General features: G+C 40.4%; 1 protein-coding gene across 8 annotated transcripts in view; it reads left to right on the top strand.

Annotated features, from left to right (window-relative positions):
* The window catches only part of LPP (LIM domain containing preferred translocation partner in lipoma), a 319,665-nt gene that overhangs the window by 205,781 nt on the left and 100,304 nt on the right, over positions 1–13,580 (top strand). The window lies entirely within an intron of this gene.

The following is a 13,580-nucleotide window of genomic DNA, read 5'->3' on the forward strand; positions in this document are numbered from 1 at the left end:
TTGTCACTTCTGCTGGTGGAAGTCTTTAATGTGGCTCTAGGGGCAAAGAGGCACTGTAGCTTTGCAGGGCCCTTGTGCATGACAAGCTGAGGCTCCACCGAAGGGTGAGGCAGGGTGACAGTGACACCATCACTGCCCAGGCCCACCCTGACATGTCTGAGCACATTCTGCTCTTGGGTTTATGGGTGCTGACAGGGAAAGGGGAAAAAGCTTCTGATACATAACAGAAACCCTGTCCTTTTGTTATTTCCATCTCTAACAGCATACAGACTGTCTTCCTTGAATTCCAGGTTTCCTGACAGTGGAAACTTTTGAAGGCAAAGATGTTCCTCAAGGCAGTTTAGAGAGGGCAAGAAATTACACAAGTCCTTGGAATATTATCTACTAGCAACTAAGAAACTGCTTTTTCTCTTTTCTTCCCCTTCCTTACCAAGAAGCTTAGGATTCAGGAGAGAAATAGCAAACTCTTCAGGTACTTGGTGTAGAGCTTAAACTGAAAAGTCGCAAAAAGACACAAAATTTACACATAGCCTTAAGTGGTGTAAATTGTTGTGGTTCCAGTGGAGTCACTGAGGAAATGCTGAGGTAGAGCGGATCCATATTTAGACTTTTATAGATACAAGTAGGCTTATATATATAAAAAATTTAAAAACTGTAGTTCAGTCAGCATCTCTATGGAAACGCAAATCATCTTGAACCACAAACAGCACAAGCCTGTTAGTCTCATTTGCATTACAAAGCTGGAGGGACAGTTTAATTTAGGTTAAGTTTGGGGTTTCATGTCTGCATGTATATATTTTTATATATATGTTTGTGTGTGTGCACGTGGCATTTGCAAATACACATGCAGAAATGCTTCATAAATATCTCTATAAAAAATAATTTTAGTTCTTCTGCAGAACAGACTATTATTTGCTTGGTGATTAATCCCTCCAGAAACTTTCTTTCTCATCCAACCAAATAACTGTGTTATTACCTATTTCACTTTTTAGCTTACTGGTCTTCTGTAACATATTGGTGGCAGACTCTGCTCAGTCATTGCTTTGTAACATATATAGTTTAATTGGTGAAGAATTAAAGGTGATCTAAGAGTCTTAACAGGAAATGCTCAGTAATAAAACACTATATGCTTTGCCATTGAAGCAGTGTTGTCCAGTCTTACTGCGTGCTGTTCTCTTCCTCTGCAGACTAACTAATTCATAAAATCAACTCCTGGAATTATTTTATTTAAAAGGAAAAAAAAAAGAAAGGCTATATTAGAGCCAAATATCTGATTGGGAGAACTGTCACTGTAATTTGATTTGGCTACAATATGAATGTTAACTTATTTTCCTGAACACAACTGGCTTCTGCATTTTATTTTGTTTTGCCTTTTCAAGGTTATTTTGAGGCCTTTCAGTTAAGGAAATAGATTTGGGAATCCAGGGTAAGAAGCAGGCATTAGTGCATATCATAAAATGCAAGATGACCTTTAGGAATCTTATTTCTTTCAAGGGAATTATTTTAAAATATAAACCAATTTCTAAATGTATTCAAAACAGTGCCTTCTTAATCTTGAACACACTCTGTGTGCAACATATTAAGGATATTGTAGCAAATCTATCTCAGATTAAAAGTTCATAGTTCTTAATTTTAATATGATCCATCACTTTGAGAGGTAAAATTTTTCATTTAATTTTTTAAGGGTTTTCAAAGGGTCAGAAAAAAAAGTATATATTAAGCATTCTGGCTAGGAAGAGGTTCGTGGCACTGTGGCTCAGTGGTTTTTGCTGTGTACTAATCACGTTGAAGTCACTGCTGATCCAAAATAAATCTGGATTGGTATGGGAACAGCAAGTAATCTGTACTGGTTCTTAAAGCCTGCTGAGAACAATGAGTTTTACTCACTCACAACTCTGCATTGCATTCTGTCCTTGGGCCAGTTATGGAGTGAGAATCATGCATGTGAAACCTCTGGGCATTTTAGTCTTTCCCAGCACCCTATCTAGCATTAGTGCCCAAGTCCTAGTTAGGAAATGATCCGGTGGAGTACATGTCCTCATTTAAACCTCCATGTGCTTCAAGGGCTGAAAAACCTCGGGAGCTTTCTGGATGGTTGGTGGTGGGGATTTCTGCAGAAGCAGCAGCAGAGCTCCCATGAGACTGTCACAGAAACGTGTAACACAATCAGCTACTCCTGTGCTTTTTGTCAGAAGTGCTGTGCCTACTCAGACCAAGTCAAAATCTGTAGCCTCTCTTTTAACTTCCCCCTTCCCAAAGGCCAGAGTGCACAAGATCAGGGTGGCTCATTAGGTACGCTGATTTCTGGCAGCAAGATGTCCACAGTGGGCAAATGACAAAGCACATTTCTGTCATGGAGAATTACTGAAACTTTGCCCTGTGGCCAAAGCGGGGGTGATAAAACTCCTACCACCAACCAGCTTAGCTATCACATGTTTCTGTGCTGGACTGGTTAAGACACCAAATACCTTTGTTGAGCTCTCATATCTCAAAATAAGTCTAGGTCTTTTTACTGTTTTTGGTCATGTTTGAGAGTTTTTGAGATACTATTACGTGTCTCTCAGGTGGATTTGTGAACCTTTCAGGAACCTCATATATTTCGTGGTGTATTTGAGGGGTGGCCCCTGGGAGGTCTGTTCTTCCTAGATCTAAGGTCCCAGCTATTCTCCTTCTTCTACTCATAGGCTTGGGGAACAACATTCCTTCCTAAAGGAACCTGCACATTTTCAACATCCAGACTAGGTACCAGTGAAGTAGTTTGAGAGAGCTTGTGGTTTTGGTCCAGAATGGAGGAAATCTAAAAAAAACCATTGACCTCTTGAGAACGATTTGCCAATTTGGTGAGGATAGAAGTGTCTTGTAGCTCTCATTTAGTACAGCACCCAAGACCATGCTCCCTTGCTGCAGATTTTCTAGAAGGAGAAAGGGAGCAGTGTCCCTGCAGTAACTGTGTCTGTTCTCCCTGATATGGCACTAGTGCCCAAGTTCCTTAACCTGCTCAGCCCAAAGCAGCCATGGGTCTCACTGTCCCCATTCACACACAAAGAGTCATCAGTGCAAATGAAGCATGGCCCTCTCTTCAGATGACCCTTCAGTGTTGTGCACCTTTTGAGGTGAGCACCATGAAAAGTGGCGAGACAGCTGGAAATCAGGAGATAAGATTAATGAGGCAGCTTATGCTTTTGGCATGGTTTAGGTGGTGGTGACCACTTGTGATTAGCAGACCTCAGCCACCACATCGTTTCCGCACTGCTGGAGGTGGTTTCTTTGCTGCCTGCTGTACCCAGCACCCATGAAGCTTTCAGTGCCCAAAAAGGACCGTTATGGTTTGCTATTTTCTCATTTTACACCACTTTTGTCAGTTTTTCCACTGATTTAATACCTGTGATGGAGACATTCACTTGGAAGTTTCATCTTTGCCTCAGAAACATATGCTCGCTGGTGTCCTTTGCTATGACTGATGCACTTCTCCTGTGCTGGTTTAATAATTTTTACAGTCTGCCATCACTCACATAAAGTGGATACCTCCAGCACCTGTTTTTGAACTGAGACTAATTCACTAGCTGTTTGCTGTTAATCTAGCAACTAGAAATTTTTTGTTCTCTGCAGATGAATAAATGCAGTCTGCCAGATTCCCTCCTGCTGTCACAGGGATATATTCTTTTTTAGTGTTGCTTTTGACTTGGTGGAGAAAGGTAGGCAGATTGTTCAGCGCTTCTCACCCAAAATTATGTGTCTCCACCCAAGCGTCTTCTTCACAAAAGTCAAGTGTCAAAAATTTTCACTGGATGGGATTTAGAGACAGAGTAAAATGATGGTTGAAGTTGGTTTTCTGTCAGTGTGGGACAGTGGCATTCCATAGTTTTAATATGCTAAAATAAAGCAAAACAAAGTAGAATTAAAAAGGCTTATTTAAAATACTCTACTTTGGCATTTAATGAATTAAAAAATACTGAAAACTACTGTAAAATGGAATAGAAGGTGAAATTCTGAAATTCAGAGTTAAATTTGCGAGTTCAGTGTGACATTTCAAAATTTTCAGATGAATATGTAGTTCCTTTCTACCCTGAGAATAGCAACAAATGTCAAAATGTTGACATTCTTCACAAAACAGTAATTCAGAGTTCTAACCAGCACTAGCTGTATATCAGCTGCTGGCTCTGTCATTGCTTCTGGGTAGATTAAATTAAATGCTATTGCTTCTGTTAAAATGAGGAGGAGGGGAAGAAGGCAGTGGTGTTTAACAATGAGAAACTCAGAGTTAGGACCTGATAGTACTCTGTGGCGTTGAGAATGATGTTTTCCTCTTCAAGGTATTATAAATCTCTGCATCAAAATCTTTGTGGTTTTTTTCAGCTGATAGGGTGCTGGCAAGAGGTACAAAGAGTGTTTCTCAGAGCAGTGTGCTTATCCTGACTGCAGGAACCCAACACAGTCTGGTTTACACCCTAAACTTTTGAAAGAGCCCAATTCTTGGCATGAAATATATTTAACGTTTTCATTTGAGAACTTTACTCTTTGTGCTTTGTATTATATTTTTATTATTTAGCACTCCATATACTAGCAGGAACCAGCTGATGACAGAGCAATTAGTCAGATTTTTCTCTTAGGAATTATATATTTTCCGTAAATAATGAAACAAAGATTTGCCAAACAATTACCTTGAAGTTAAAGGTAAGAGGGAGCCTGCAGCTACAAGAATAAGTCAGGTCAGTATATACTGAGAAACCAACTTAAATTTACAGCTTCAGGATGCAGCTTTTGCAGCTTTAGACTTTATTCAGCCACAATGGGTTAGTAATATAAGAGGAATAATTGAGAAAGAGGCTTTTGGCATAATACCTGGATGTTCTTTCTTGCTCCTGCTTAAAATAAGCTGAGGACAATGCCTCCACACATGATAAGGCATGGGGCAACCTTGGAGTTAATCAAGGGCTCTGTTTCTGTGCTGGTTAACTCTTGATGAACCAAGTTTCTACCGGGAGAGATACTGCCAGACCATGTTACAGTCGAACAGATCACAATTTTGGATCTGAGGTCATTTTAATGCAGTGACTGTATACTTACAGAACATCTGATGGGGAGGCTCTCTGGTTTTCAAGCAGTGGTGCTCGCCTGAACCCTGGGGCCAGCTGAGCTCAGGTCTCTAAAGGACGGCCTGGTCTGCAGCATGGTGAGGATGGCTGGCCTTGCTGCTGGTTTACAGCCTTCAATACAGAAAACAGCACCTATAAAAGTGAGTGCCACTTAATTAATTCGCAGGCATACTCTGGCTGCTGCATGTCGTTGTGATGGTGCTGCTGATTACTGAAGGAGCTGTTTCCTTCCCTTTTTCAAATACACTGAAGTCCAGCGATATTGTAATTCTTTCAAAGCCAAGGCACCAGAGCGTGTGGGGAAGTGTTCTTCTGTCAGATAACCTCTGTGTCATTGTCAAGTTTATTGCAATGAAGCTAGGACATGAATGGGTTGGGAAACTTGCCCAAGCTTATGTGCCAATTGATTAAGAGAGCTGGGGAGAACAAGGAGACATGGAGCATCTTGGTGTCATTGTGTGGCTCTTCTGTTTGAGAAGGTCTCTCTCTTCAGACCCTGTTGGTGCGAAACCCTTTAGGCTTATGACTGATGTTAAGAGGAGACACTGTGCTCACAACACAGTGATGCTTTGGATGATGAGATATTTTGTCCATGTCATTTGGAATGGGTCATCCTACATTTGGGTGGTTTTCCCACTGAGCTCTGTGAAGCATATTTGTGGTCTTAATCCAGTCCTTAATGGCACATGCACGTGTGTAATAGTAATGGATCACTGAAGGATCACTTTGTGTAGGGAGCTGTGCACAGTTTAAAAGCTGACTCATTTCTCCATGGGAAGGCCTGGTTGTGCACAACTAGACTCTTGAGCCTAGTACTTCTCTGAGCAGGCAAGTTAGAAAATGGTCATGGTGCATAATGAGCAGTGCCAGCCATGTAGGATCCCACCTAAAATAGATATTCAGTTATAAAGAGTAGAAAGTAGTCGGTAATGACTGCTGATGTAATATTTTTTTATCCAAGGGTAATAGTATGAAACAGTTGCTAATATATGGTTACATTTACTGATCATAAATGATCTGGTACTAAACTAACTTAGATGTCCACATAATGGGCTTCCTGTTAGGATTTACCTCTGAATAACTATAAAGAAACACAATATAGTAAATTTAATAGCAGCCTTTGGGGAAAAAAAGAAGTTTAAAAAAAAAAAAAAGAGGTTTCCTATCATAAGCTGAAAGAACTCCTGCAAGGCAAACAGAATCTGCAATTACACTGACAGTTTTGTTCTTAAATGAAAATAATAGTGAATTATAAAGCTGTAAAATTGTTTTCACAACAATATTTTGTTTTTATAACTCATACTATTTCACTTAGTAGCTGCCTGGCTCCAGAGCAAGTTACATAACATGATATTATGAATATGATGCCTCAACATTTTGTCTAGGGAATTAATTTAAGGGCTCTAAACTTTCCAGTCACATTTTCTTCTTTGTTCCAGACGCAGTGTATTCTCTCTGCTGGAAAAAATATCAGATGAACTACGTCTTGCTTGTAGCAGAGTAATATTCATATGCCTTTTTATCCACACTAATAGGGCAGTGACTTATTTTCACATGGATCCTCAAAATAGTCCAGATTGAAATGGGCCGTCTGAAGTCAGCTACACAAAACAAATTAGAAGAGCGGAGCTGCTGTGTGTTAGCTGATCAATCTGGCATTAGCAAGGATTTTCCACGGTGTGGTTTAGCACCAGTACAGACAGATGAATTAGTATTACTGTCAGTATCACTCATTCTTCCAATTAAATCTTTTTCTAAACAAACAAACAAACAAAATTTCCTTTAATGAATCGGCAGTAACTTAACCTGACGTATTAGGATAACTTTAGTCATCAGTAAAATGGAACCACACCTAAGCTATAATACAGCAGATTAGCTGTCATAATTTTCATCCCATTATTGCCTAGCTAGACTCTTCTTGCCAGCACCCGAAGGATATTTTTTTCAGAGGTTTCCTCCAGCTTTTTGGGAGCTGCTTGCTTGTTAAATGAATCACATTCTTTTCTGTTGTTACTGTAAAGGAGCTTAAAGAGAAAACTCATGCGTTTTTCAGGAAGAAAAATTACCTAAGTGGACAAGGAAGCTCCTGCTGTGTATATGCCACTGATGTATTCCTTCTAGGCTGTCACCAGGAAGCCTGATGGGTTTTATTTTGCAATTCAAGTTGGTCAAGAGAAGAAATCTCCATGAGAAAGTCCCTTGCAACATTTGTATATTGTAAACCTCCATTTCAAGAGGACAGTTGTGTTTCCCAGATCTGATGATCAGCATCAGAAAGGTGCCCTATATCTCCTTCTCCAACTTGTGTTGGAAGGCTGCTTTTCTGTTCCTTTTGCTGCATCAAAGTCCTTTCTCCCTCCCATTAAGCAACACTCACTTGTCACCTCTCTTCCCTGAGGCTGCATCCCAAAACATGCATCAATTCTTGCATGACCTCATTTGAATACTTCAGTTAAAACTTTCTCCCGACCCCCTTTCCTTAACTGTGTTTCCCATAATCTAGATTTTTCATGATTTCTACGTGTTTCCACATCACTTTCCCTGAGGGTTCTTGTCCTCCAAGGCTTAAGCTTAAAATTGGGCTTTTTGCTGCTGTAGAATTTCCAGATCACTGGGCAAGTGATGGATGAGTCTTTCTAGTAGTTTTTTCAGTACAGAGAAACAATGCAGTTGTATTGCAGGCAGACATGGCCCTGTGGGTGACAGAGGGTGTTGGGAGTGCATGAGCTTGTGTTTGTTTCTTTGTGGGGTTGCTCTCCAGTAAATATGTCCAAATACAGTTTTCACATCTGAATTTAGCTTCCTACCCATCTTTCTGTACCACTTCACCATCAGATCACCTTCTGCTGAGTAAGTACAGTACAACAATTAAAACCCTATTGTAATTAAAAGAAATTCAGCATAAATTTAAACAGCATAAAAATAAGAAAGGTAAAAGGATAAAGACAACTGGAAGCTCAGTTCTGTGTGACCTGCTTTTGAATAAACAACATTATATTCCACAGTCAATTATCCAAAAAGTACAGTGTGTTCTGTTGCCAAAAAAAGGTTGTCAGATAGAAGTGGTTAGTCAAAAGGACACATGCACTGGAGTGAACATTAGTCTGTTGTACTCAGTATAATATTATACAAACAGAGCTGGTTTGTTACTGGCTTTTTTCTTTTTTTTTTTTTTTCTTAATTTTTGACCACAGATGAGATTATGCAGCTTTTTAATATTATTTCATGAACATCTAATTGCAGGCTTCAGCGAGAGGTGCTGATATTGCTAGGGAAATCAAATAAGGTATGCTCTGTGCAGCACAGTAATAAGGCTTCCAATACAAAAGTGGAAAAACAAGTCATTAGTTACAACCATCGAACGGAAGAGGTCTAATGGGAGCCACAGGATAAACATTCCATTTTATTATGTCTTCGTTATATGTTTTGCAAGAATTTGTGGTTATAAATTAAAATTGCTTTTTGTAGCAGTGGCTGTAAAAAGTTCAAAATCTGTGAATGTACCTATTATTTTTATTTATATCACAGCAGGCTGCTAGAAAAATTAACTTCATTCCCCTCCTGTTCGTTAGTTAAAAGATGGAAAATGCATACAAATGCATATCTGCAAGCAGTGCTCAAAAATGCCCCCCTTTTTAAAAAAAAAAAAAAAATCCAATCAAGATGGCATCAGTTTAAAGTGGGAGACAAAAGAGGGAGAAAACCCAGACATCTCAGATAAAATTAACTTTTTCAGTATTACACAAGTTGGTAGGTCTGGTGTATGTTTAGAAATTTAAATTAATGCCAGTGAAAGCTTTCAGGCTGTACTTTGACAGATGAGATGGGGTTTTACTTGAGACCATGTCGCTGACAAAGCAGAAGACTTTCCAGGGCTCTTCTCCGGTTGAATTGGCACTCTTGGAGACCCTGATTACCAGAAAAAAAAAGCTGTGTTAAAACAGGATCTTCCCATGCTATCTTCTGTGTTCTGAGCAGGCAGGAGACGTGCTGCTGTGTGAGGGAATGTGTTCAACCTCTGACTTTGCCCAGACTCTTTTCTGAACTTTCCAGCAAAACAATTAATTTGTTTGTGTTTTAATTCAGCTTTTGGAAGTCACTGCCCCAAGGTAACAGCCAGAGGAAGAGATTTGTGGAATGGAGGTTTATGGTGGTTGAACACATCTGTTTCTTCTTTCAGAAAGGATACAAAGACACGCAGTCTTAAACCCACATCACTCTCATCAGCCCTTCTACTTCCATTTAGTAGTTAATCATTAACTGTGGGACCGCAGACAGCTTTCTCCTGTGGAGGACAGGCTATCCCAGGCTGGAGATCAGTGACTTTCACCTTGCAAATTCCAAGTGTCAGCAAATTAATTCAGAGCTGTACATCCCCTGATCTATGAAAGCCTGTTGTCAGAAGCTTAAATTAATTATGCGGGGGCCTGCACGTCCAAGGGAGAAAATAAAAATGTATGCAAATTAGAAAAGCAAAAGAACACTGCCCTAGGGACTTCTTTACTCTTTCACATTAACATTCCCCATGGGACATTGAGGAAGCAAGCTGTGGTGGTCTCTCTTGGGCTGGGAATTCCTGCTGTGTAGGCAGGGTTGAGGTTCACAGGCATCATTCTCCAGGGACTAGTCAGAAAGAGCCTTCAGGCAGGGACCACGGCACATCTCTAGGATGGATCAGATTAAAAAATGATACATGTTTTTGAGTCTCCATGGTGCTGCTGTTGCTGCTCCCTGGTTATCACCATTATAATTCTGCTAGTGTTGCTTAATAATTGTTCTAAATACTAGATAATGCCAAGAAATCAATACCATGGGACCTAATAGCTTTTCTATCATTGGGAAATATTACAAAACCCAGACATGTTTAGTGATGAGGAACCTGTTTTAAAGTAGAGACCTGAAATTTTCTATACAAGCTGAGTTCCTGCAAACTTTGCCTCCCACTGTGCAGCCAGTTGCTGAGAAATTATTTTATTTCCCAATTTAGATGTTGGACAGTGACTCAATATGCCGTGGAAATACTATCATTCTAGCAATTTTCTCATGTGGTAGCTCAACTTAATGTCGGAGAAATGGGTAGTTATGAGTCCAGACGCTGTAAGGTTGGACTTGGGTTCTAAAAATAAATGTTTGGTTAACTTTTAGTCGTCAACAATTTTCTAGTGCCACACATGTTAGAAAATGGAATAAGTGCCCTCATGCAATTCCAGGATCCCTCTGTGGTCAACAGAAGTATCTACAGAAGATTAAATATGATGGTAATACAGATAAATGCTGTGGCCACTCTCACCATATGGTTTGTACACTCTGCTGTATAGAACTTTGGGATCAGAAGAGTTAACTGTTAATTAAGGAGAACAAGTGATTAAGTGTGGGTCTAGATAGACCGTACTAGCATGCCTGATTTCTCAAATGTCTCCTTTCTGGCTCTAGACTTTGTAGTTTAACCTTTTTTCTTCTTAGCTTCCTCTGTAAAACAGGTATCATGTTTGCTTCCTGTATCACAGAGGGGGTTTTGAGACTTGATTGTCTGCAAATTAGTTTTAAAATCTATAAATGCAAAGCAGTATTCCTATTTTCTGTATGAAAGGCAATGGAAATCATGTGCAGAGCCTCTCACAGCAGGCACAGTGGTTATTTGAAATGAAGGATATTTCTGCAGCTTTGTATGGAAATGAGGAAAAGACCTCTCTTAAATCTGTGGCTATTAAAAACAGTTAACTTTTAACATTTATGTAGTGTTTTATATTATCAGAGCTCTCTTAAGAATCTCAACTAAATTCTTCACAAAACCTCTGAAATGCGTATGGCAATATCAGGCTTTTATGATCATTTCCCCATACTCAGAGGGAGAAAGTAATCCAGCCAGGCTCACATGGGTAACGGCCCCATGGCTTTCTCCTCCATTGGTGACAGACAGATAGCAAAGACCTGTGCCAGGCAGATAAAAAGGCTGTCTCAGAGGTGGAGAATGATCTAATTAATCAAGTCATATGGTTTTATGAATGAGTTATCTTTAGGGCAGTGAGGTATATATACATGCTAGCCTTGAGGATATGTGCAGAGTTCTGACCTTGTCTGGATCAAGGGCTTTGGTGGGATTTAGGGTCAATGTGGCCCTCCCTCTCATCTGCTGTGCGTGCGCTTAGAGCAAGAATACACAGTGTCTCACCATGGCTTATGTCCCTGTTTTATTTTGTTGCCAACCTTGGGGAAAGGCCAGTGAGATCCGGCATGACTACTGACATCTTGGGCTTTTGTGTTACTGAAGCATCTGCATGTTTTATGGGGAACCAGATGCAAAGAATGTGAGAGATAAATGTTGTTGCCCAGTGTTCAGGATTGTTCAACCAGTTTCCTTTGGTGTTCAGTCTGGGATGGTTCATTAGACATTTGGTGGCCACGTTATGCCCCATTTGATTTTAGAAGGCTATAAAACAAACTCATTTATGAAAGGAACTGTTTTGCAGCTGGAGTCAGACTACGTCCGTACAATAATTCCAGCTGTTGCTGGAATGAGATGAGAAACCAGGAATGGAAACAAGCAAACATCCAAAAAAGCTGCAGCAGATACTACACCACATATATGAAGCCCATATAGGATAATATTTGACCAATGACTTTGATCTATCCTATGAAGGCAGTTGAATTGTAATGTACAGTTTACCATTTGGTGGTATGTATATTGGACAAGAGTGATGTCAGTATTGCTGTATTGACTTTGGAGCAACTCTATTGATTTAGTAACAGCTGGGAGTATAGATCAGAGGCTAACATAGTATTTGTCATCTGGAGTTCTCAAGGAACAACTAGGAGACTGAGTAAATCATAGAGTAGCCACTTCTATTCTCTATTCTATTCCTATGTTCTTCTTTTACTTCCTACCTACCTAAAACAATTATACATTGAACCTATTTCTGATGCTAGTGACTTTACGGTTAGCTCTAGGGGAATCGACACCTTATACCTGCTGGTATAGAGAGCTTGGTCTGCTGTTTACTGGTCTTAAAGTTTTTTTGATACTTTCTGTCATTGCTTCTGAGGAAACAGAGATTTTACTTCCCATATTAAAAGATATCCATGTGTGAGTTCTTGTAAATAAGAAGGAAGAGGAATGCTGTGACAGAACAGCTCTAGTAAATGACACCCTGCAGTGGATAGGCATCCATTTCGGGTTGGTGGGGAGGGGGCTGCTATGGCTTTCAGAGTGGTCTGTGACTGAGGGGGTTGTTTCTGAACAGACACCACCAGAGATGTAAGACTCGTCAGAAAGGACTGTTGACAGTATAGGTAGAGAGCAAAGGTAGTTGTCAGAATGGGTTGATTCTACACATGCATCCTCACAGAAATGAAGCAGAAAGAATGTTGAAAACTTGGGCCATTTTTACAGATACATGTTTCCTCATAGGCTTTCTTTCCAAGCCCCCTACTCCTAATTTTTCCCATAGGGATTTCTCTGTTGCTCATGGTTTCATATCAGCTCATACCTGCCTCAGCTGTTCTGCAGATGCCTTTATTCCCCAGCACTGATTTTGTGCTTGAATTGCAGGACACTGCAGTTCCTTGGCAAAGGTGTGTAGCTTTCCTCAGACCTGTGTGACTGCCACTGGGTAGATTTAGATTGGCAGGAGCCCAAGAGACTTGAGTGCTGGGAGAACCATGAGGACTCATAAATCATGGGACTACAAGAATGAATGTAAAAACCTAACTGAGAAAAAGAAGCAACTTGGCAATTGCTGGTGTAAGTTTAGTCTGAGGTTTGCTGAGGGTTATTAACACTCAGATGCATGCACGTGTGTGTAGGCAAATATCAGCTGGGTAACTGCACTTCTAGAGATCTACCCATGTTCTTAGTGTGGGCTGATCATCCGTGATTTCTGCTCTTTTGTGCCTTCTATCCATGACATTTGAATTGCAAAGGCTGAGGACTGCAACTTATGGCCTTCAGCCGAACGTGTGCAGTGAGTTGTTTTCAACCAAAACATGATGATTTAAGTGGACTAATTTCAGCCTTAATCACACCCTGATCAAAGAATTTGCCAGCTTGGTTTGACAGCTTGGTCCCTGTATTGCCTTCCTTTCCCCTGGGGTTTACTGTGGATGACCTTTTCCACACCGATTTCCCCCATCAACCTGCTTGCCCAGGCATGTGTGATTCAGGTGGCTCAGTCTCCTTTCATAGGAACTGTGGTGGGATCACTAAATCTGCCCCAAGGGAAGAAGTCTGGAAACTACTGTGTGCAAGCATTGAAACCATAAAAATGCCTCTGAATAGGCAGCACTCATCATACAGATGTGAAAACCAAACTTTGTTTGGTTTAATTAACATGTCCAAGACCAAAGTGAAAGTGGTGTTGAAGAGGGGAAGTGAACCCAGAGATTTTGGCATGCAGTGGTCTGTGCTTCCCCTGAAAAGGGGAAGTTGTAGTGGCACCTGTAAGGTCTGAGGAGTTTGTGTGAGGCCATCCAAACCGCCAAATCCAA

Source organism: Empidonax traillii, unplaced genomic scaffold, assembly GCF_003031625.1.
Source record: "Empidonax traillii isolate 1590-97213 ecotype Southwest subspecies unplaced genomic scaffold, ASM303162v1 scaffold138:size3245559, whole genome shotgun sequence".
NCBI lineage: Eukaryota > Metazoa > Chordata > Aves > Passeriformes > Tyrannidae > Empidonax > Empidonax traillii.